Source organism: Aegilops tauschii, chromosome 5 (assembly GCF_002575655.3).
Source record: "Aegilops tauschii subsp. strangulata cultivar AL8/78 chromosome 5, Aet v6.0, whole genome shotgun sequence".
Taxonomy (NCBI): Eukaryota; Viridiplantae; Streptophyta; class Magnoliopsida; order Poales; family Poaceae; genus Aegilops; species Aegilops tauschii.
The window spans coordinates 422,243,708-422,266,534 of record NC_053039.3 but is presented as its reverse complement, the minus strand read 5'-3'; the positions used below and the strand labels follow the sequence as shown (position 1 = coordinate 422,266,534).

Below are 22,827 nucleotides of genomic sequence, written 5' to 3'. Positions count from 1 at the left end.
TTGAAAATGGAGAAAGAAAGAAAGAAAATAGAAGCAAAACAGAGAACAAGGAAGAAGAAAAAAGAGCAAAAACACAGAAAGAAACGAAGAAAAACAGGTGAAAACAATAAAAGAAGAGAGAAAAAAACAGGAAGCCAGTGGAAAGCCCGCTCTTCAAGTTGTTTGTGCCCTAGTATAACACAAACTCGATGATGGCTTATTGGTTAGCAGTGTTACGTCGGGACAGGGAGGTCAGGGGAGGTCCTGGGATAAAACCAACATGTGTTTTGTTTTCTCAACTAAATTTCTTTTAAGTCCGCATTGCACTAAAAGGCCGGTCCATTTACTATTGATGCTCTAAGCGAGACATAGCTCTCGCGCATGAAGACCGAATAGTAGCTTTCAGGCTCGACGCTGCCCACTTTCGGACCAAGGTCAACCCACAACATTTATACTCTCCTTTATTTTTGCACATGGACTAGTACTCTCTATTAAAAAACATTTAGGGCATCTCCACCATTGACCCTCATACCCCACACATTTGTCCTGACCAAGTGGTTCGGACGTGTTTTGCAATCCAACACAGTCCCGCATCCGTCCGGCCAGTTCATATGTTATTTTTCCCGCAAACCAGAAGCAAATGGGTGGGGAGGGGGGCTTTGCGCCCGTCCGGAGGGCTGCCATGCACACGTCCGAACCAAGGACCCACCCAAAACTCTCTCCCACGCCCCACACCCTTTCCCGCCCGAAGTGGTTGCCGCAAATTCATGCCACTTGAGAGCCCCAAAACCTTATTCATGCTAGCCTAGAGCGGGTGCGGCCTCTCACGTCACTCCTGTATTGAATAGGAGCGTCTATCAAGAGCGTTGCGCATCCCAGTCTCCGCACCTGTTCAATGTCAGAGCGATGTGAGATGACGGGATGGGACGGACATCTACCACATTCAAAAGGGCAGTCTGTCTGTCCGCCTGCCGGCATTAAACAGGCATGTTGGCCGACAAACCAACTCCGACGCTTGCATTGACACACCTGCCTCTTGGCTTCACCGCAATTCTCTATCTGAACGAGGTCACTCCTGGCACAAACTGCACCACAACACGCCCGCTCCACATCCTTTTCCCCTGCACCATATCCGCCATGACCACGAGCAACAACACATTGTGGGAGAGCCTCTCGATGGAGCAGAAGCATGCGGTGGCCGCCCTTGCTACCGGTTGACAGAGCCGCTGGCCAGGTGGATAGAGGTCGGCATGCCGCTCAGCTCCCTGTGGGTTTCCGATGATGACCCAACGATGGAGACGGGATTCGACAACGACTAGGCACCGGTCCATCCTGGCTTGACCATGGAGCATGCCGGGATGAAAACGACACGGAAACGGACGGAACTGGGTGCTACCATATTTGTTTTCATATTTTATTGCAGAAAAGGAAACGAATACAGAAACCCCAGAAACGAATATGGAAACACATAGTACCGAAAGCACACACGGAGCGAATACATAGCGGACACGGAAGCAAAACTGTGTGTTGACTGGAACTTAAAACCCCTTAAATCATAGAGAAATACAAACAAAAAACAAACAAATTTATGGAATTGTTAGCGTGGCTACAAAATATTATGGTTGCGTTAGCAACATAGGGTAGTATTATAGTAGTACATGACAATTCCGTATAGGGTCTAGTTGAGTATGTGTGTGGTAGTAAAAGTTGGTCATCAAATGATCCATTCTGCTCATTCTACTCATTGTATCACTGTGTGTTGTTTGGTAGTTGGACTACAAAGCAGCCATGGGCTTATAGTAGAAATGGAAATTCCATATTCACGAAAACGGAAAGTTCCATTTCCACGTCTGTTTCACCGGAAAACACCGTTCTGTTTTTGTCTCGGTTTCCACATAAAAAAATTCATTTCCATTTCCGTTTTGTAAATTTCTGTTTTCGTTTTCATATTTCTTCTTCGTTTCCATTTTTCCTCCGGAAAAGCGGAAACTTTCCACTCCATTTTCTTCCCTAAGCATGCGCATGCAGACGCACTTCAGTGACGCTTTAGCGATGAAGCAGCTGGCGCTGCTGCTGTTTTCAGTGATCCGGTAGCCACAGGAAGAGCAGCGGTACAACCTCTCCCTCCTCGAGCAGCACCGGCTGGCGGAGGGCCAAATCTACGGCGATCGCGTGAGCGAGGAGATTGTGGTGGCCATGGCGGTGGAGAACCCCAACTTTGTCACTGAGCAGCGGGCGCTCAAAGAGGCATTGCACGCTAACGCCGCTCGCAACGCGGTTGCGGTGCAACCAGACGCGAAGGCGGCATTTGGGCTGCAGGCGATCATGGACAAGAACACCAACAGTTGTGCGTGCCTTCGCGCCACCAATGACGATTCATTGGCGCCGGTGGTACGCCGATTGTGCCGTCCCGTCCACGTCCATCGTCAACCTCAGGACCTCAGGTCCATCGATCGTGGGGCAAGTCGTGGACTCCGACAAGGAAGAGTACTGCATGGGGCGGCGGGCCTCGTGTCCTATGTGGGCAGGTCCGTGTCCCATGTCCTACTCTTCCTCGCCGGCGACCGCACCTTCACTTCACGAGTCTCATCCCCGCTGGACATGGGCACGACCAACGCCGGAGGGGAACAACAAGGACTTGGAGGACGGGGGGCCGTAGGGTTAGGTCCGGTCCTTTTTTTAATGAAATATGTCGAAAATGTAATGAATATGATCATGTTTAGATGAAAATCATCTGTCTGGATGTAATTCGTCAAGTTTGTTGAAATTTAGTTTGAAATGTATGCTGGCACGGGTGGATGGCCGGCTCCCGCGTCACTTATGATTTTGCTCTAAATATGTTGTTTAATTTCATAGCATTATAATTTATAGTCCTTTTTCCTTATCCGACAATACATAAGAAACTTGTAAGATCCATAATTAGGCGATTTCCACATCACACAAAGCGACTAACTCATATTGTAGCTACCAGCTTGCAATTTTACATGGGTTGACAAACGAAAGATACTACATTTCAAAGAAAAAAAGACACTATGCCAGAGCTAAAGCTTTTTATCAGTCAGTTATACTTGATGTCTAGAGAGGAGATCACATCACAGTCAAAACCGTCATCTCACAGAACTCAACCTAATAATACCTTACAAATGCACTGTCATAGTCAAACTTACAACTTGGAAGAAGGGACCATGTGACAGTTACCTCCATCTCACAGGAGCCAATCTTAATATTCTCCTTGGTTTTACCAACCTTTTTGGGAGTAAAAGTTCTACGAACTCTCCTCACATCTTTCTCATCACTACCACGTAGTGCCTTCGCCGAAAACACAAGCTTTCCTTCGGGCTGCCGAAGCTCGACGCAGACCACACGGCGTGAAAGCTCAAGCCTTCCACTGCCATCAACCGGCAACCTATCGCCTTCAAAAGCAAGCAACGAGATTTCCATGTTTTCGAAACTAGTTGTACTGGCAGTGAATAAACCCCTGCAGCCAGGCCATAACCCATGCTTTTTGACTTTCACACTGATTGCAGCTTCCACACAGTTATACATTCGAACGTATGTCAACTCTAGTGTGCTAAGCTTGCTAGCCTCAGCACGATAAGACGGGCCCCAAGGAAGAGACGCAACTACTAAATAGCTTAAATCTTTATCCTCAGATTCAGTCGCGCCCTTCGCCTTCAGATCAACTTAAAATAGATAGGATGTACATTCATCACAATTCCTCAGGTAGGTCCCGTTAGCGTAAGAAAACGATCCTGCGTAGCATTCAGTGTATCAAACTGACCAATACGGCAGAAATAACTTATGATGAGCAAAATGAGCTAGGAGGCATGAGCCGATCATTTGTGTTGGGCGAGCAAGTTTGTTCAAATCATCACATGCATTAAGATTGATGGAGGCAGTCTAAATTAACAGTTACATGATGCCAAAGAAGAGGTAACATTGGGTAGCATAACGGAAGCGAAACGATAACAGATACATGTCATGAACCTCTAGACCAACCAGACTTGTACGCTATTATATATCATAATAACTGAAGTTAGCTGACAAACATACCAAATACGCTAGTATCCATGCACGGAGTATGTGAAGCTCCTCGGTGATGGTTTGGAATTTGTTGCATATATTAAATTGTGTTCTAAACCATATACATAGTCATATCATCATGTTAAATTTAGCTGGAAGTTAAGAAGAGACCAATGAATCCACATAATCTACGCATGGAGTCGCAAAGATTCATAATATAGTATAAACCTTCTTGGTAAGGGTTTGGCAGCTATCCCTCTCACGGTGGAAGACCATGATGCGATTGCGATCCACCGCATCCTGCACGGCGATCGAACCAAAAACCTGTAAAGGCCACTTCAGGGGCTTCTTTATCTTCCCGACTTTGATCCAGAAGATCTGGAGCATCTCCTGCTTGTGGGCATAGCGGTTGTTAGGGCGGCGAAGGTCGGTGAAGCGCGAGGCAAGGATGGACACTGCATGGCAAATATATAGTGCAGTCAGTGATGATACGCTAATAGAGCATGTGTCCATTGTATGCTACTCCCTTCATCCCATAATATATGAGCGTTTTTGACACAGGATGGAAGTAGTACTATATGCTAGTAACAGGAGGCGGCAGAAAAGCAAGGACTGGATCAGAGGAGGACGCTTACTGGTCTGGTCGAAGGGGCCGTAGTGTTGGGCGAAGAGCCGGTCCCAATCTTTGCGGTGAACACGGGCACAGTAGGCATTATGATCAGTGTTGGCTTCCTCGGGTACTTCCCCTAGCATCTCTCTCGGTATCGCCATCATTTCGTCCATCGACAGATTGTCTCTCCTGTTCTTCTTCTCCCCGATTCTGGCCGCCTCCTCAGCCGCCTCGTCGGCCAGCCCGCCCAATCCCATCATCATCGCCCTTGTCTCCTCCTCGGCGGCTTGATCACAGATGTTTCACAAGGCTGGACACTCGTCGACTCCATCCCTACATGGACTCCTTGCCGCCGCAGCCTTGCCTTTTTGCACGGCATGCCCTCGGTCGCTTCTTCTCTTATTTCTCAAACTGTCAACTCATGGTACTATACTAGTGCAACCTACACGATCTGGCAATTACAATCAACTGGAGTATCGCTGCTGCTTATACAGGTGTGTGCGACCACGACCCACAACTGATGTCAGGACCAGAGTTACAATCGACTGAATTTAAGCTAGAACTAGCGAAATTGAGACGAGAACTGGGTGAATTGAGCTAGGGTTTTCATTGCAGGAGGAAAGGGAAAGTAGTTAGCACGCCACCGGCGGCTAGGGTTTACACCCAATAATTCTATTACATGCCCCAAAATGAAAGAGAGAGCTGGCTTTTATAGCCATTACAGCTTCTAGAAAGTAGAAAGCAGAAAAGCAGAGCACATGGCATTGTCGGGCGACGAACAGCTTTTCCCGCGTCTTCTGAGCCGTTGGATGATCGATCGACGCAGGAGAGAGATCCATTTAAGTGAACCGTTATCTTTGCTCGGTGACCCTAGGATGTGAGATGAACGGCTGTAGACGTAACTGGCACGCAGAAACAGGGGATCTTCAGAATTGGGCCTGACAATACCCCCCGATTAAGCTGGAGCTTGTCCTCAAGCTCTGAATGCAGGAAAAACTTTCTAGATGAAAGCTGAGTCTTCCCAAGTTGCTTCTTCTGAGGGTAGATTTGCCCATTTCACCAACCACCTTACCACTGGAATACTTATACTTCCTTGTTTTCTTGGAATGAGTTTCCTCTCTAAAATAGCTTCAGGTTCAATTCTGTTTGTCCCATCAGGACCAACCAAGGGAAGTTTTGAAGAGGGAACTACCTTGGGACCAATATGTCTCTTAAGCTGACTGACATGGAATGTGTCATGCAATTGACAGTCCTCAGGTAGAAGCAATTTGTAGGCATGATTTCCAATTTTGCTCAGAACTTTGAATGGTCCATAAAATTTGGAGTGCAGTTTGATGTGCCTGTGCAAACTGAGAGAAGTATGCATGTGAGGTTGAAGTTTAAGATAGACCATTTCTCCCACAATCAACTCCCTTTCCTTCCTGTTTCTATCAGCAAAGAATTTCATTCTAGCTTGTGCTTTTAAGAGATTTTGCTTGATCACTTCCACTGCTAACTCTCTGTTCTGCAGCAAGTCCTCATTATCTTCACAAATAGTGTCAGGAAGAGCTGATTCAGCTACCATTGGAGGTGGAAAACCATAAATAGCTTGGAAAGGGGTCATTTTCAGAGATGTATGGAAGGAAGTGTTATACCACCACTCAGCCAGGGCTAGCCATCCATGCCATTTCCTTGGTTGCTGGAAGCACATACATCTTAGATAGTTCTCCAAGCACTGATTCACTCTCTCTGTTTGCCCATCTGTCTGTGGATGATAACTAGTGCTCATGTGCAACTTGATGCTTAATGACTTGAACAACTTCTGCCAAAGATTGCTAGTGAATATTCTGTCTCTGTCAGTTACAATCACTAGTGGCATTCCATGTAATTTGAACACATTGTCAGAAAAGGCTCTTGCTACAGACTGCACTGTGATGGGGTGCTTCATAGCAATGAAGTGAGAGTATTTAGTGAATCTGTCAACTACCACTAGAATTAAGTTCTTGTTTTCTGATGTAGGCAAGCCTTCCACAAAGTCCATATTGATATGGGCCCATGCAAAATCAGGCACATGCAGTGGCTCTAACAATCCAGGGTAAGGTGTATGTTCAGATTTGTTTAACTGGCACACAGGACAATTTTTCACAAATGTGGTCACATCTTGTTTCATACCCTGCCAATGGAATACTAGCTTTACTCTGTGATAAGTGGCTCTTTCACCAGAGTGTCCTCCCAGCTCAGAGTTATGAAATGTTGATAGTATCTCTTGCCTTAGTTTAGTGCTTTTCCCAACTACAACTTTGTTGTGAAATCTCAATATTCCATTTTTAAAGGAATAAGCATTGCCAGTGCTTTTATCCACAGAACACTCAGCAATTAGTTCTTGACTTTGTCATCATGCTGATAGCTGCTTACTACCTCTTTAACCCAAGCAGGTGAAGCAGCAGTAGTGAATAGTGCAGAAACTGCATGTTTTACTCTAGATAATGCATCAGCAGCCCTATTTTCCTTCCCTTTCTTGTATTCAATAGTGAAGTTATATCCCAGCAACTTTAATAACAGCTTGTGCTAGATGCCCTCAGTAATTTTTTGCTCCTAGATGTACTTCAAGCTTTCTTGATCTGTCCTGATAATCAAGGAAGTGGCAGAGAAGTAGTGTTTCCATTTTTTTACAGCTTCAATGATAGCTAGAGCTTCTTTATCATATGTACTTAATGCAGCAGCTTTAGGGCCAATACTCTTGCTGAAATAAGCAAGTGGTCTGCCCTCTTGCATTAATACAGCTCCTAATCCATATCCACAAGCATCAGCTTCCAATACAAATGGTTTTTTGAAATCTGGCAGGGCCAATACAGGAGTATTAGTGAGTTTATGCTTGAGTGTTTCAAATGCTTTCTGTTGCTCCTGTGCCCAAGCAAATGCATCTTTCTTCAAGCAATCAAAGAGAGGCTTGCAGATTATCCCATATCCTTGTATAAATCTCCTGTAATATCCACTTTAGCCAAGGAAACTTCTCAATTTAGTTACTGTACTAGGAGCAGCCATGCTTTAATAGCCTCAATCTTAGCAGGATCAGTAGAAACTCCCTCAGAGTTAATGACATGGCCAAAATATTCAATTTCTGTCTGACCAAAAGAACATTTTTCCATCTTGGCATACAACTTATTTGCTTGCAATATATCAAACACCTGCTTGAGATGCTCTATGTGCTCTTCCATGGAAAAACTAAAAACCAAAATATCATCAAAGAACACTACCACAAACTTAAGGAGACCAAATAAAAAGTTCATCTAGGCTTGAAATGTAGGAGGTCCATTAGTAAGTCCAAAGGACATTACTAAATACTCAAATAGGCCCATGTGAGTTGCAAATGCTGTTTTTGGAGTGTCCCCCTCAGCCATTCTGATCCGGTGATGACCATTTCTCAAATCAATTTTTGAGAACACTTTGGCCCCTTTAAGCTGGTCTAAAAGATCTTCAATTACAGGGATGGGATACTTGTTTTTGATGGTAATAGCATTTAACTTTCTGTAATCAGTACAGAGCCTCCATGACCCATCCTTTTTCTTGACTAACAGCACAGGAGAGGAGAAAGGACTAGTGCTGGGCCTGATAATTCCATTTTTAGTAGTTCAAGGATAATTTTCTCCAGAATTTCTTTTTGATGCTGAGGAATTCTATAAGGCCTTTGGTTTACTACTTTTGCTCCATCCACCAAGGGAATTCTGTGGTCACAAGGCCTGTTAGGTGGAAGTTCAGTAGGTTCCTGGAAGAGTTTCTCATACTGGTCCAGAAGTGGCTTTAATGTAGCAGGTATTTCTTGAGCAGCAACTATCATTTGAGGGCCTGGAGTAGTGAACAAGAAAAAGCCACACACAGCTTGTTCCACTAATTTTTCAGTGTTGTCAGCCACTTCAGTAACAGGAGTGAGAGGCACTGTTTCATCCACAAAAGTGATAAACTGCCCTTTAGGACTAGATATCTTCATTTCCATTTTAATAAAATCCATTTGGATGGGACTGTACTTTCTCAACCAATCCACTCCTAATATAATGTCATAGCCTTTTAGTTTCAACACTCTGAAACTGTCAGTGAATGCATGGCCCTGTACTTCATAGTGACAGTTCTTTGCTTGAAACTCACTCCAGAGAATGCCTCCACTAGCAACCACTACTTTAGTTTTTGGTGTGGGACTGGGAGTGACATCCAATTTGCTAGCCATTTGAGGAGAGATGAAGGTAGTAGTACTACCACTATCCACTAGTGCTGTTGCCAGAGTACTTCCCAGTTTAGCTGTTAGTATGAAAGTATTTTTAGCTGCTCCAATTCCCATTGCAGCATGCATTGATACTTTCAGCACAGTTTCATTAGTTAACTGCTCTGTATTGTCCAGCTCAGTGTCATCATAGTCTGCTACAAAAATGGTTTCAGGAATTCCATCCTCTTGGGCCTGTAGAGCCTGAATTTGTGCTCTTTGGCTCATTTTGCACACTTGCCTGTGACCTGGCACCCAAGGCTCTCTACATTTATAACACACTTGATTCTGCTTAGCCTGCTGGATAACCTGTTTGGTGCTGCATTAGCAACCAGTGGTTTGGGCTGTTAAAAAACTACTTGTCTTCTTGGTTGAGGCACATACTGTTTGTTTGTTACTGCCTGAGCAGGAGGCTGTGATTTTTCCATTCTTCTGGCATACCATACAACAGTCTAAAGATCTTTTCATCTGAATCACTCCACCAAGCTTCTGATGTAAGGATTAAGGCCTGACACAAAACTGGAAACATAGTAATCATCAGGTATAGCAGGATTTTCTCTCCTCATTACATTGACCAGTTGCTCAAAGTGTTCCACATAAGCAGCTACTATTGTTGTTTGATGTGCAGCATGGAAGTTATTGACAATATCACAAACCGACTCCACTGAAAACCTATCAGACAAGTAAGAGCAGAATTTATGCCAAGGTACATTAGAAGGTGCAAATCCAGTACCCCTCCACCATTGAATAGCAGGGCCCTTAAGATAAGAGATGGCCATCTCTGTTCTATGCTCAATGGAAGTTCTGGCAGCAGCAAAATACTGTTCCAAGTTCTGAATCCAAGATTCAGGGTCTTTCCCTTCAAATTCAAATATGTTCAACTTAGCTGGCTTGACAGTAAGTACATTCCTTCTTCTGTAATAATTCTCAGCCCCTTCTTCCTCTTGGATTTCCTCCATTTGCACTACATCTCTCTGTACTGCTTGTATATTTGCCATGTCCTTGTTCTCCCCAAAGTGTGGATGCCTGTAAGGAACTTTAGGAGTACCATCCATATTCAATTCTTTGCCTGTATGATCACGCAGAGTAGCTATACCCACTGGCAAAGGAGCCCCTTTTCAGGCATTGCTACAGAAGGAGGAGTAGGTGCCTGGAGCTGTTTTGGCCTACCAGGAGCCACTCTAGGTGAGTTGATCTGATTGTCCTTCATCTGCACACTGCCTTGTCCTTCTACACCTTCCTCTTGTGCTGGCTCTGGATCTAACAACAGACGCCAGAAGTTTTCTTGGATCTTGTCAAAGTTTTTCTACATCGTGGCAAAGTTCCTGTTTACTGTCGCTTGGAACTGCTGAAACTCCTTGCGATCCTCTTCTTGTTCTCTCTGCAGCGTCTTGATGTCCAATTCGAGAGGCTCAAGCTGCAACTCAGCCGTGGAACCCGAATCAACAGGGCCTGTCATGATAACGCCGTCGGCGATCACCACCATAGAGGGTTGGGAGGGTGGGATCGACTTTTCACCGCCACCAACGCCGCCGCCTGCGCCCACCTCCGATGGTACACGGCCAGATCACAGGAACTGGGATTTTACCACCAGAGAAGGATTCTCAGGCAACCAGACTGTCTCCCTGACTGTACCCGAACACTGCCACTCCGGCCGCCACTAGCTGCCTCCGCCGCCAGATCAGAGCAGGAAGAGGGATTTTACGGCAGAACCAACCTCTACACCACCCCAATCAACACCGCCGCCGAGGAAGGACTGGGCTCTGATACCAATTGTCAGGACCAGAGTCACAATTGACTGAATTTAAGCTAGAACTAGCGAAATTGAGACGAGAACTGGGTGAATTGAGCTAGGGTTTTCATTGCAGGAGGAAAGGGAAAGTAGTTAGCACGCCACCGGCGGCTAGGGTTTACACCCAATAATTCTATTACATGCCCCAAAATGACAGAGAGAGCTGGCTTTTATAGCCATTACAGCTTCTAGAAAGTAGAAAGCAGAAAAGCAGAGCACATGGCATTGTCGGGCGATGAACAACTTTTCCCGCGTCTTCTGAGCCGTTGGATGATCAATCGACGCAGGAGAGAGATCCATTTAAGTGAACCGTTATCTTTGCTCGGTGACCCTAGGATGTGAGATGAACGGCTGTAGACGTAACTGGCACGCAGAAACAGGGGATCTTCAGAATTGGGCCTGACAACTGAGTCTGACTATGACGATGACGATGACGAACCCTTACTACGACTCCACACAGTCCACACAGACAACGTCTCCGTGCTGATTCACAACGACGTGCTGGGTCACCTTCCGCCCGGCCTGCGATCCGCCTCCACGGCCGCCACCGTCTCTATGAACCACGCCGACGTAGGAGCCCTAGCACCCAGCAACCTTTCCGTCAAAGGATGCAGCGGTATCCGCCCGGATCGGTCGGCAGACGACCCTGGTCGTGCGCGCGGTGGCTAGGGCACCGGCGAAGGAGGGAGGGAAGAAGGAACACGATGAATAGCCCAGCGAAATCCAACGGCCCCGCAGACTGAGAAGATCTCGAGTCTCTCTCTCTCTCTAGCAGCGGTTTGTAGTATTTTTTTTGGAGGGTTGTAGTTTTTTTAGGGGTAGCGGTTTGTAGTGGTGTTCATGCACCGAGTAAGGCTGGGGCCGAGCACCGCAGGGAGGCCTTCAGGCTCGACGCTAGCTGTCCACTTTCGGCCCAAGGCAAAACTAGTACTCTTCTAAAAGAAATGCAGGGAATAGCACTTTTCTTTTGTGGTTGCTTTCGAAAAGAGGGTTGGTCAGTATAACAAATTCCATAATATGATTTTCATAACCAGGGAACATTCCATGGGAGGGCATGGCAAACCAAACAATTTTCATGCCAATTTCTGTTGTCCATGGAACATGGATGATGTTTTTTCTTTAGCAAGCATGACAAATTCGTGCAATTCAATGTTTTGCCATGATTTGCCGTGCTTTGTGAGGGAATTTGCAATCCTCGCGGTGATATAGATTGCCATAAAAAAACGTTTGTTTGTCATGCCTTCGCAAGAAACATCAGCACAATAATATTTCCCTTTTTTGTATATACTGCCTTTTCCTTTTCCCAAAAAAAAGTCAAGATGAATAGTGTGCGATGAAATGCAGCAACAAACCTGCTTTACAGAGTGTGAAACCTAGAGCAGGGGACATGCCCACACGTAGGAGAGGATTTTTTTTTGCTTTATTATTGTTTTGTAGAGATCTGCCGTTCCGCCGAATATGGCCGACTGTCTGGGGAAGGGCTTGATACGCCACACAGGGAACGGAAAGTGCGCATTTGGCGAGTTCCCGCACGAACACTCGCCCGCTCAGTTCTAAAGCGAACACGCCGGTTGCCCGCCCATTGTTGCCTACTACTTTCCTCCTCGTGCGCGCTCGCCTCCAGGTTTTCTTCGAAAGAGCTTTCATTCTGTCTGCCACCGTGCGAGGAGCATCTGCCGCGCAATGGACGGTGCAAGATCCGGTTTGCTCAGCTGCTTCCACCGCGGACACGTAGGGTGTGTATGGTAGTATGTATGGTTCTAGCCTAGTTGTTTTCCTCTCATACATGCTGAGTGTACACATGCTGAGTCCATGCAATTCATGTTGTTTGCCAGCGATGTATACGCTGAGACATGCTGAGCTGAGACTTTGTTTGGCAGACTGCACGTGTTTTGACATGCTGAACAATTTCGAATTCTGGTTTTTCTGAACGATGAACAAAATTGAAAAAATGTGAACACAAATTTAAACATATTTTGAAAATTTAAACAAAATTTGAAATTCCAAACATTTTTTCGAAAATTTAAATAACATTCTAAACAAAATTTAAATAAATTTTGAATAGTTTATAAAAGAATAAAAAAAATTTGAAATCATAAACATTTTTTTAAAACTCAAACAAAATTTGATTTTTTTTTATTCCGAACAATTTTTTTTGAAAAAATCGAAATTCTGAACATTTATTGAAAATTCAAACAAAATTTGAAATTCCGAACATTTTTTGAAAATTTAAACAATTTTGAAATTCTAAACTTTTCCAAAATTTAAACAAATTTCAAATTCTGATATTTTTCAAAAATTTAAACAAATTTTGAAATTCAGAATATTTGTTTGGAAATTTGAACAAATATTGAAATTATGAACATTTTTTGAAAACATAAACATATCTGGATGTGGTCTAGTGGGTGGGGATGAGGGTCAGGACCAACATGTCTGCCTCCATGCACCCTGTCTGGGGTGCATGAGATGAGCATGGCTGAGGGCCCTTTTATGCATTAGATGGGCATAGCCCAGGTGAGCTCATGCATCCTACCAAACAAGCAAAAGTAGGTCGGATTGAAAACTTTTGCCCTCATGCACCCTCCATGCACCCTATCAAACACACTCGTAGTGTACAATACATGCATGGTATATGCCCAAGGACTAAACCGCGTGGGTCCGTGCGACGGGCATGCAGATGCAGGTTCATGGCGTACGGGTGCAGCCATGGACGCCAAGGCTCACATTTTTTTTCCATTCGGGAGTTGACTCGTGGTTTTTTTTGCAAGAAAACTTCCGACCTATTCATCAACTGTCAAGGTAGTACAAAGAACCCTAGAAGTAAAATTTACATCCAGATCCGTAGACCACCTAACAACGAGTACAAGCACTGGAGCAAGCCGAAGGCGTGCCGCCGTCATCGCCCCTCCCTCGTCGGAGCCGGGCAAACATTGTTGTACTCCCTCCGTTCCAAAATAGATGATCCAACTTTATACTAAAGTTAGTACAAAGTTGAGTCATCTATTTTGGAACGGAGGGAGTAGTAGACAGTCGGAAAGTCGACGTGCTAAGACCCCATAGGACCAGCGCACCAGAATAGCAACCGCCGCCGATGAAGAGAAGCATAGACCGGATGGATCCAACCTGCAGACATACAGACGTAGATGAACAAAGACCGGATCCAGTCGGATCCATCGAAGACAAACGCCGACCGGATCCCATGAGATCTGCTAGAGACAAACCTCCACACTCCTTCCGACGATGCTTGAAACATCACCGCGACGGGGGCTAGCGGGGAGGACCTTATTTCATCTTCAAGAAGCCGCCGCCGCTTCGTCTTTTTGAGCATGACACAAACCCTAAAAAAACTCAGAAAACCATCTAAATACAGAGCCCTCCCGCCGGCAAGAGCCGGGATCGACCGTGCCTCCATGGTCCAAGGACCATAGGAGATGAGGCAGCGCCGACAAGAGGCAAGGAAACCCTAGATGGAAGTTGGCACGTGGGCGGGAGCGAAGGGTTTTCTGAAGCACTTGGCATCCAATTTGTTCTACTCTAACTCGTGGTTAACAGACCAGTGTAAGTATGCAGAAAATCAGTGGGCCCGTCAGTTGCACTTGCATCTGTATCTTCTACACAGGTCCTCGTTGGCGCCACTCATGGTCCTCGCTGTCCGCTTGTAGGTTCTGGCTCCACAATTCGGAGCGGGAGGGCAGGGCCCTGTCAGCTTGGTGAGAGTAGTGGAATGGGGTACGGCGATTTTCCCTGGTGGCTTGTAGTCCTCCATGTCGATTTTCCCAGGGTGCGCTTTGTAATAGAGTGGGGATTCTTCTGTATTTCTTTCTATCTTTTGATATGCTTTATAAGAGGCTCCTCTCATCACCATGTATCAGTTTGGGTGTGTTGCTTTATATATATAAAGTGGGACGGAAGTCTTTTTCGTCGATATCAATGGGCCCGTCAAGGTTGTTTAACATGGCCATGCAATTTCTTGGCCATAGCGCTAGCGTCTTTGGCGTTACGTATGTACATTGTCGTCAGAGTTCAAATATCTGACATTGAGTGCTCTATTTTTTTCCGTGCTAGATTAATTGGACTACCAAAGCTCTTAGAAAATCTTGTAGCTCTTCGAAAATAACTATGATGCAACACTCCTTTTCTAGGCTTTGAAATTTGATGTGAGAATAGATAAGAAACCCTCATGAATTAATTTATATGTATATACTTGCCCCGCAAAATAAAAGAACTTGTATGTACATACTTGAAATATTCGAGACTAGAGGAAAGACTCGCAGTTAACTTATTTGTTACCCGCAAAAAGAAAAATTAACTCATGAATTAACTTATCTGTATATACTAACGAACGGTGGCAAATCAAAGTATCAAACCACACATTTTTTTTACCTCTAGTGTTTTGCTGCTGGTTTGGGCGAGCCACGACCCAGTTTCGCCCCAACTAAGCTCCAACATCACTCTTGAACTGCATGATTGGTGAAACTTTTGCAACCAAAGAGCGAAGACGCACACTGCACGTGGCAAGAATGTATATTTCCAATTGTGAATAAAATGGACGAGTAACCCTTCGAGTTCAAAAGGCGAACTTGGTAGACGAGTAACCCTTCGAGTTCAAAACATGCATGTAAATTTCCGAGTCAGCACTCAGCATGCTCCATTTTCCCGTGTGAGAAAACTCCAGTGTAGTGCTTGAAATTTTCAGGACTAGATTCTTTCCTGTACACAAAATTAACATTCCATGGAAATTCACAAGCATACCAACGGCTCACGCGTTAACGTGTGTGGGCGGGTTTTTCTGCCTCACTGACATTTTATATTTTTTTGCTGAGTAGTACAGTATACTGTTTATCCCGATCGAAAGCACGTGCTTGGCTTCTCTTAGACCTGATCTCGAGTACTCCGTGGTCTCTAACGACACGCGTCGCCGTTGATCTCAAAACATGGACATGGTCGTCTCCTCCTCGCGCGCTGCTCTTCGAGGACGCGTGCGGGTGCAACGCGCACTGGCGTGTCTACTGCGTCGGCCACGTACGTACGAGCCGTCCATGGCGCCGCCGGTGCTGCTTCCTCCCTCCCCCGCCTGGTCGCCTCTAGTTTTTCTTCGAAAGAGGATGGTGCTGTTTGTACGTGCATGTGCATCCGCCACGCGATCGAGCGTCAGCGTGCATGAGTCGTTTTGCTCAGTGCCCAGCAGCTTCCACACCGGACCCAAGGACTCGTCACTCGGAGGCTCGCGGAGTCGCGGTTGACTGACTCAATGTCCGTCAATGGCCGGGCGAGCTTGCGTGACATGACTTGGCTTGCTTTCTCCACCTATATAGTACCACCACCACCACCACCACGAGGCACCGGCAGCATCTAGCTATTACTAGCAGTGCACATCGCAAGCACGAAGATAACTAGTAGTATCACACAGAGAGGGTGAGAGATGGAGGCGACGGCGGTGAGCCTGACCCGGACGGTGTTGGACGGGGTGCTGGGCAGCGCGGGGACGGCGATGGCCGACGAGGCGGCGCTGCTGCTGGGCGTCCGGAGGGAGGTGGACTTCATCCGCAGCGAGCTGCAGATGATGCAGTCCTTCCTGCGGGTGCAGTCCTCCGCCACGCGCTGGGGCGCCGGCGGCGGGGGCTGCAGGGACACGGTGCGCACGTGCGTGAAGCAGGTGCGCGACCTCGCCTGCGACCTGGAGGACTGCCTCCTCGACTTCAGGCTGCACGCCTCCCGCTCGCGCTGGCTGCGCTGGGGCCCCGGCATCGTCGCCCGCCACCGCGTCGCCGACCGGATCCGGGGCCTCAAGGCCAGCGTCGTGGATCTCAACCAGCGCAACCAGCGGTACAACGTCTTCGCCGCCACCGCCGACAGCCACCACGGCGCCGACCTCATCCGGGAGCTCAAGGCCATCGTCGTGGAGCTCAACCAGCGCAACCAGCAGCAGCAGTACAACGTCTCCGCCGCTACCGCAGATAGCCACCACGCTGCCGTAGCGGACGAGGGGCAGCAAGGGCACGCCGACGACGAGTGCGCCTGCGCCCAGCTCTCGCCCGGGGACGAGGGGCAGGACATCGAGCGGGTCGAAGAGACGAAGCATCTGGCCGATCTGGTCAAAGGCGACGGCGCGAGAGTGGTGTCGGTGTGGGGCATGGGCGGGATGGGGAAGTCGTCGCTGGTGAGGATGCTGTACAACGACAGGGACTTCATCGACGGCTTCGACGGCCGCGCCTGGTTCACCGTGACGCACCCGCTTGAGAGCACCGACGAGCTGGAGCGCCAGCTCAGGAAGCAGCTCGTCGTGGAGCCCCGCCGCGCCGACGGCACCGTCCAAGAGTGGTTGGAGGCGAAGCGGTGCCTCGTCGTGGTGGACGACGTGTCCTCGCCAGAGGAGTGGGATCTCATATGGCGGTGCCTCGCCGCGAACGGCACCGCGGGCACGGGCAGCCGGGTCATCGTGACGACGCGGCGAAACGATGTCGCCCTGCGGTGCGCGGGAGACGTGAAGGGTGTGTACGAGCTCAAGCCTCTAGATGATAAGGAGGGCCGGAAACTGCTCTATCAAAAGGTACAATACTACTCCCTCCGTAAAGAAATATAAGGGCGTTTAGATTACTAATTTGTTTACAGTGGGAGTACTTTTGTTTGCACTAGACTAGATGCACAGCTTATTAAAATATGTGTGAATATTTTCTAGATCCATATAGGAACAAGTTTGTAAAATCAACTTGGAATTAAGATTTTCTCTCTCTTTTTTTTTGCGACTAGATTTTCTCTTTCTCATCAATCTACTAAGACGACACAAACCCTTATAAAGATTTGTTATTTGTAAGTCATCTGAAAAATAGTTCTATCAAGTTGCACATCATGAAGTCCTTTAAAAAAAGTTGCACATCATGAAGCAGATACAAAAATATTCAATTTCAATCATGTATAGAGAATCACTTTAGCTAGATTTCAGTCACCTGAATTTTTGTTTTGTGGTCAATCGATTTTCTGACCCTTGGATTGTGCTTTAAAATTTGTGTAGTTTTTTTTTCTGTCATGTTTTGCTGGTGATATTGGGCAGTTTGGATTCGATTGACACCTATTTTGGGTCTTCGACTGAATTTTGGTGCGTGCATGCTTTTTATCCATGTGTTTGCTTTTGTCTTTTGCACGTGTAGATTTTTTTATTTTTTAGTTGAGTTTTTTTCTTTACGTGTATTTTCGGATGTTGAGTGCGTGAAAATGTATACACTACATATACAAATTACATTACAGTACGAAAACTTCACTCTTATATATTTAATCTACATAATAAAAAAATGCATTTTGTGCTATTTTTGTGAGTTTTTTATTTTCTTTATTCTTTAAGGGTAATACCAATGCTAAATGTTTTGTTCTATTTTTTTTGCTAATTAAATACATTCTTCTATGATTATGTGTATGTATCCATGAAAGTACAATATGTGTGTAAATTATACTAGACCGCTAAAGTTGCATTATTACATGTGTATTCGCTGCATACTATAAAAAGTGCAATTTCACTGCAAAGTTGTGTGGAAGTTTTTTCTTTATTTTCTTTGTTATTAAGAGTAATACCGACGTCGTTATATTTTTCCCTATTAGAAAACATTATTTGTTCTACCATGTTTAGTTTTTAATTCATTTCCTGTTTTCAAGGACAATGCCAATGCCACTTATTCGTTCCTTGTTTAAAAACTTCGTTTTGATGTAAAATTCACTATTATATGTTTATTCTTAGATAGCTAAAAAACTGCAATTTATGTGTAAATGTGTGCAAATTGCATCATTATTATTTTTGGATTCCTTTCTTCTTAAAGGGTGATACCAATGCCACTTTCATTTATTCTTAGAAAAATTTACTTCTATTTTTGCGTTTGTAAGTAAGTATACACCATGTGTGTATATTATAGTAAAGAGCAGAAAATGTACTGTATATGCTTATTTTTGGCATATTACAGAAATGCAATTTCAAGGCATACTTGTGTGCAAGTTATATTTTAATTTTCTTTCATCTTAAGGGGTTTCATTTTCCCCTATTCAGTATTTTGTTTTGTTTTTTTTAAATATTTTCTTCCTTCTTAAAGGGTTTCATTCTTACATAGAAAACTTCATTATTTTGTTTTAGTTTTAGTTTTTGTATTTTGTTTTCTTAAAGGGTTTCATTCTTCCATAGAAAACTTCATTATTTTGTTTTTGTTTTTGTTTTTTTATTTTCTTTCTTCTTAAAGGGTTCCATTCTTCCCTAGAAAACTTCATTATTTTGTTTTGTTGTTGTTTTTTATTTTCTTTCTTCTTAAAGGGTTTCAACCTTCCCTAGAAAATTTCATTATTTTGTTATTTATTTATTTTATTTCTTCTTAAATGGTTTTATTCTTCCCTAGAAAAGTTTATTATTTAGTTTTCATTTTCATTTTAATTCTATTTCATTTTATTTATTTAATGATAATACCTTTATTTTTGCGTATTATAACAAAGCGCAATTTTTTGTGTAAGTTGCGTGCAAATATTGCCATTACTTGTTTTTTATTGCCTTTCTTCTTAAAGGGTACTGTTAACGTTCAGATTTATTTTATTTTCTTTCTTCTTCAAGGGTAATATTAAATGCCAATGATTCATTTTAGCTTAGAAGACTTCATTATTATGATTTTTTTGTTTCTATTTTTTCTTTCTTCTTTAAGGCATTATCAACTCTACTAATTTATTTCTCCTGAGAAAACATCTTTTTTACAAAAGTTCCACTAACATATGTTTATTCTTGCATATTATAAAAAATAATAATTTCTGCACATATTGTGTGCAAGTTTTATCATTATTCATTTTGTTTCTGAGGGGGGGGGGGGGGGGGGGGGGGGTGGGGGGGGTGGGGTGGTGGGGTGTATAGTTGATGGTGTAGGAGTACAACTTGCTTGAGGTTAGGCACAAGGCTAATCCATCAATCATAGTACTCCTCGGCTCAACGACAAAAGCAGACACACAAAACATCATACAATTACTACAAATTAGATTGGATGAAAAGGAGGACGTATGTATCATGCGTCCATGCATATGCATGAATGCATCATGCGTACATGCATGCAGCATGCATGCGTAGATACATATCATGCACGCGTGCAAAATGTGTGCATGCATAGCGAATCTGGAATGGGCTGACTACCAAACCCAAGTGTCTTTTGTCAACTGACCCAAAAATAAGATCAGTTGACTTATCTGTAGTCGCTCCCATAGAGAATCAACATACTGAACAGTCGACGTGGAAAATAAGAATATGTAAGTCAACATAAGAATATATGGTAAATGAAAAATCAATGCAACTTTATTACACTTTTGCATATTTGCACAAAAGAAAATCTTTACACTTTTCCACGCGGATGGGAATTAAATTTTTGTGAGTCTTGCTAGATTGGTTTGGTGGATACCTCTTCATAATGTTTGTGTTATTTGTTTGTTTCAAGGTTTACAAGAAAGCTGAGTGTATGATGACGAAAGATATGGTGGAGCAAGCGAGTCGTATCTTAGAGCGATGTCGGGGCCTTCCACTTGCTATAGCCACCATAGGAGGTTTATTGGCTAACAGGCCCAAAACAAGCAGAGAATGGATGGATTTGCGACAACATCTTGGGTCAGAGCTAGAGTCAGACCGAGATATCAAAAGAGTTATCACCTCAAGCTATGATGGGCTGCCATATCATCTCAAGTGTTGCTTCTTGTACCTAAGTATCTTCCCCGAGAACCATGAGATTAGGCTTACCCGCTTATTGCGGCGGTGGATAGCTGAAGGCTATATAACAAAGCCATATGACATGAGCGTCGAGGAACTTGGACGGAGGTACTACAATGAGCTCATCAGTAGAAGTATGATCCAGCCTTCGGAGGAGGCCAGGGCTAGCATGGCGGTTGAACGCTGTCGTGTTCATAGTGTGGCGCTCCAAATAATCATGTCCAAATCTATTGAGGAGAACCAGCTCTTCATCATGGATAAGCACTGCAATGAGGGTCCACAAACTAAGGTACGCCACTTGGTAGTGACAAGGTGGAAGAGAAATGAAAAGATGGCAAGCATAAACTTTTCTCAGGTACGATCATTGACAATCTTTGGAAGGTGCCCTATGTCCCTCATCTCCTCCGAATTGCGCTTGTTGAGAGTTCTTGACTTGGAAGACACACTTGAGCTAGAGAATGATGATCTCAAGCACATCGGGGAGCTGCACCATCTAAGATACCTTGGTCTGCGAAAGACAAATATTTCAAGACTTCCTTCCTCTCTGCAGAACCTCGGGTTCCCTAGAGACATTAGATGTTCAAGACACAAAAGTGACACAACTACCAGTTGGTATCATCAAACTGGAGAAGCTACGTCACCTTGTGGGTGGAGTCAACTTTGCCAAAGATTTGCAGCGAAGACGAGGAAAATGAAGGAAGAAGCAAAATGTAATGGTGGTCCCTTTCAAACCTTTGTAGACTTGGTTACCGGGTGCTTTGGTTACGATCATGTTTGCTCAGGTTGCGCATGTGAGTTTAGTGTAACAGCTCCAGAGGGAAATCAGGGAATCGAGAAGCTAAGGAACCTACAAGTGCTAGGGGTGGTGCACATTGCACAAGGAAGCAGAGTGGCCAGAGACTTGGGTAAGCTCACCAGCTTGCGCAGATTAGGTGTGGAGGTACAAATGGTAGGGGAAGAAGGGAAGGATTTATGCAGCTCAATAGCAAATCTTGTTCATCTAGAACGACTTGAAGTGCGCTCTAAGTCGCTTGAATTTCTGAAAGAAACAAAGTCACTGCCACCAAAGCATCTCCTATCATTGCGCCTGAGTGGCCGTTTAGGCAAACTCCCAGGTTGGATGGATTCCCTCCACGATCTAGCCAAGGTAAAGCTAATTCAGACACAATTGAAGCAGGTTGACATTGATGTGCTGGGGAAGCTGCGCAACCTTACTCTTCTTGCACTCTGGGAGGAGTCCTTCGTCGAGAAGACTGCATGTTTTGGGGAAGGTACATTCCCAATGCTCAAAGTGCTTTACATAGAAGGGCTGGAGAACATCACGACCATACAAATCGAGGAAGGTGCCTTGCCCGAGCTGGAGAAACTTGAAGTGAATAACTGCACTAACTTGGATGATACTGATAAGGGCTTGTCCCTTGTGTTGCCGGCCCCTGAAAAAACTGAATGAACTTGTCTTGAAAAGTTGTGGTAACAAACCATGTCTGGAGAAGGAACTTCTGAAGCAGATGAGTGGACTTAAGCGCCCAAGTTTATTACTGGCAAGTCCATTGTATCTAGGAGTTAGCACACAAGTTTATTTTGAACTCTCTAGAATATATCATGTAATATTTTTTTAAAGATTGTCATGTGTTTTGGTATATTTTTCCAAGGAAGATTGGTCATTTTTGGCAATATCAATGTCATAAGTTTGAACATATTCTTGGGAAATTTCACCGGCAAAGTTGCTTGGTGAAAATCAAGTTCCAGAGCGACATTCTTTCTACAACATCAGAGAGATTAGCTTTTTTCTCTTCCGCTTCCTGATGAATGATACTGCAGACTTGGAATCTTTTTTTCGTTAGTTGTTTTCCGCAGAGGAAAGATGGTGAAGCACACTATTGTTTCTGAGACATTCGTCTACTGAGTTTCGTAAATTACCTTCATCGTTGACCTGGTGCTAGCATTGACAAGTATATTATTCACGGATAAGAGCTCATCAATTCCAGCTGGTAGTACTCCGTCTGTCCATCACACAGCAAAACGATAACCACTGAGTCAATACTTACGTTAAGCTGTGGTGGAATCGATCTCCGTTATGTGCTCCTCATTGAGAAATGAGTAGTTGGTAAAAATTAAGCGGCACCCATAACAAACTCACTCTACAACGGCCCCTGTCGATCTGGGCTTTATTCCGGTTACGGTGCTGGCGGCGTCCGCGGGCTCCTTCCCCTTCTCCCGCATCTTGGCCACGGCTTCCTTCATGGCCTCCTTCCGCTTCCTGCTAGCCAACACCTTGGCTGCACGCCGCTGAGGTTGGGGTCCTTCTTCTCCTTCTCCTCCGACGGCGGCAGCGGGGCACGCCTCTTGGAGGCCGCCGGCGCCGCGTCCACGTGGCCCAGCAGCGCGCCGGCGTGGCGGCAGCGATCATCACACCGTGCAGAAACGCCCTGCCCAAATAACACATCCAGTATAGCTGCTGTCGGAAACACAAACGAGAG

General features: G+C 45.0%; 1 pseudogene; it reads left to right on the top strand.

The window, feature by feature from the left end:
- Positions 1-15,980: 15,980 nt before the first annotated feature.
- LOC109784945 (disease resistance protein Pik-2-like) lies at positions 15,981-22,021 on the top strand (annotated as a pseudogene).
- Positions 22,022-22,827: the final 806 nt, after the last annotated feature.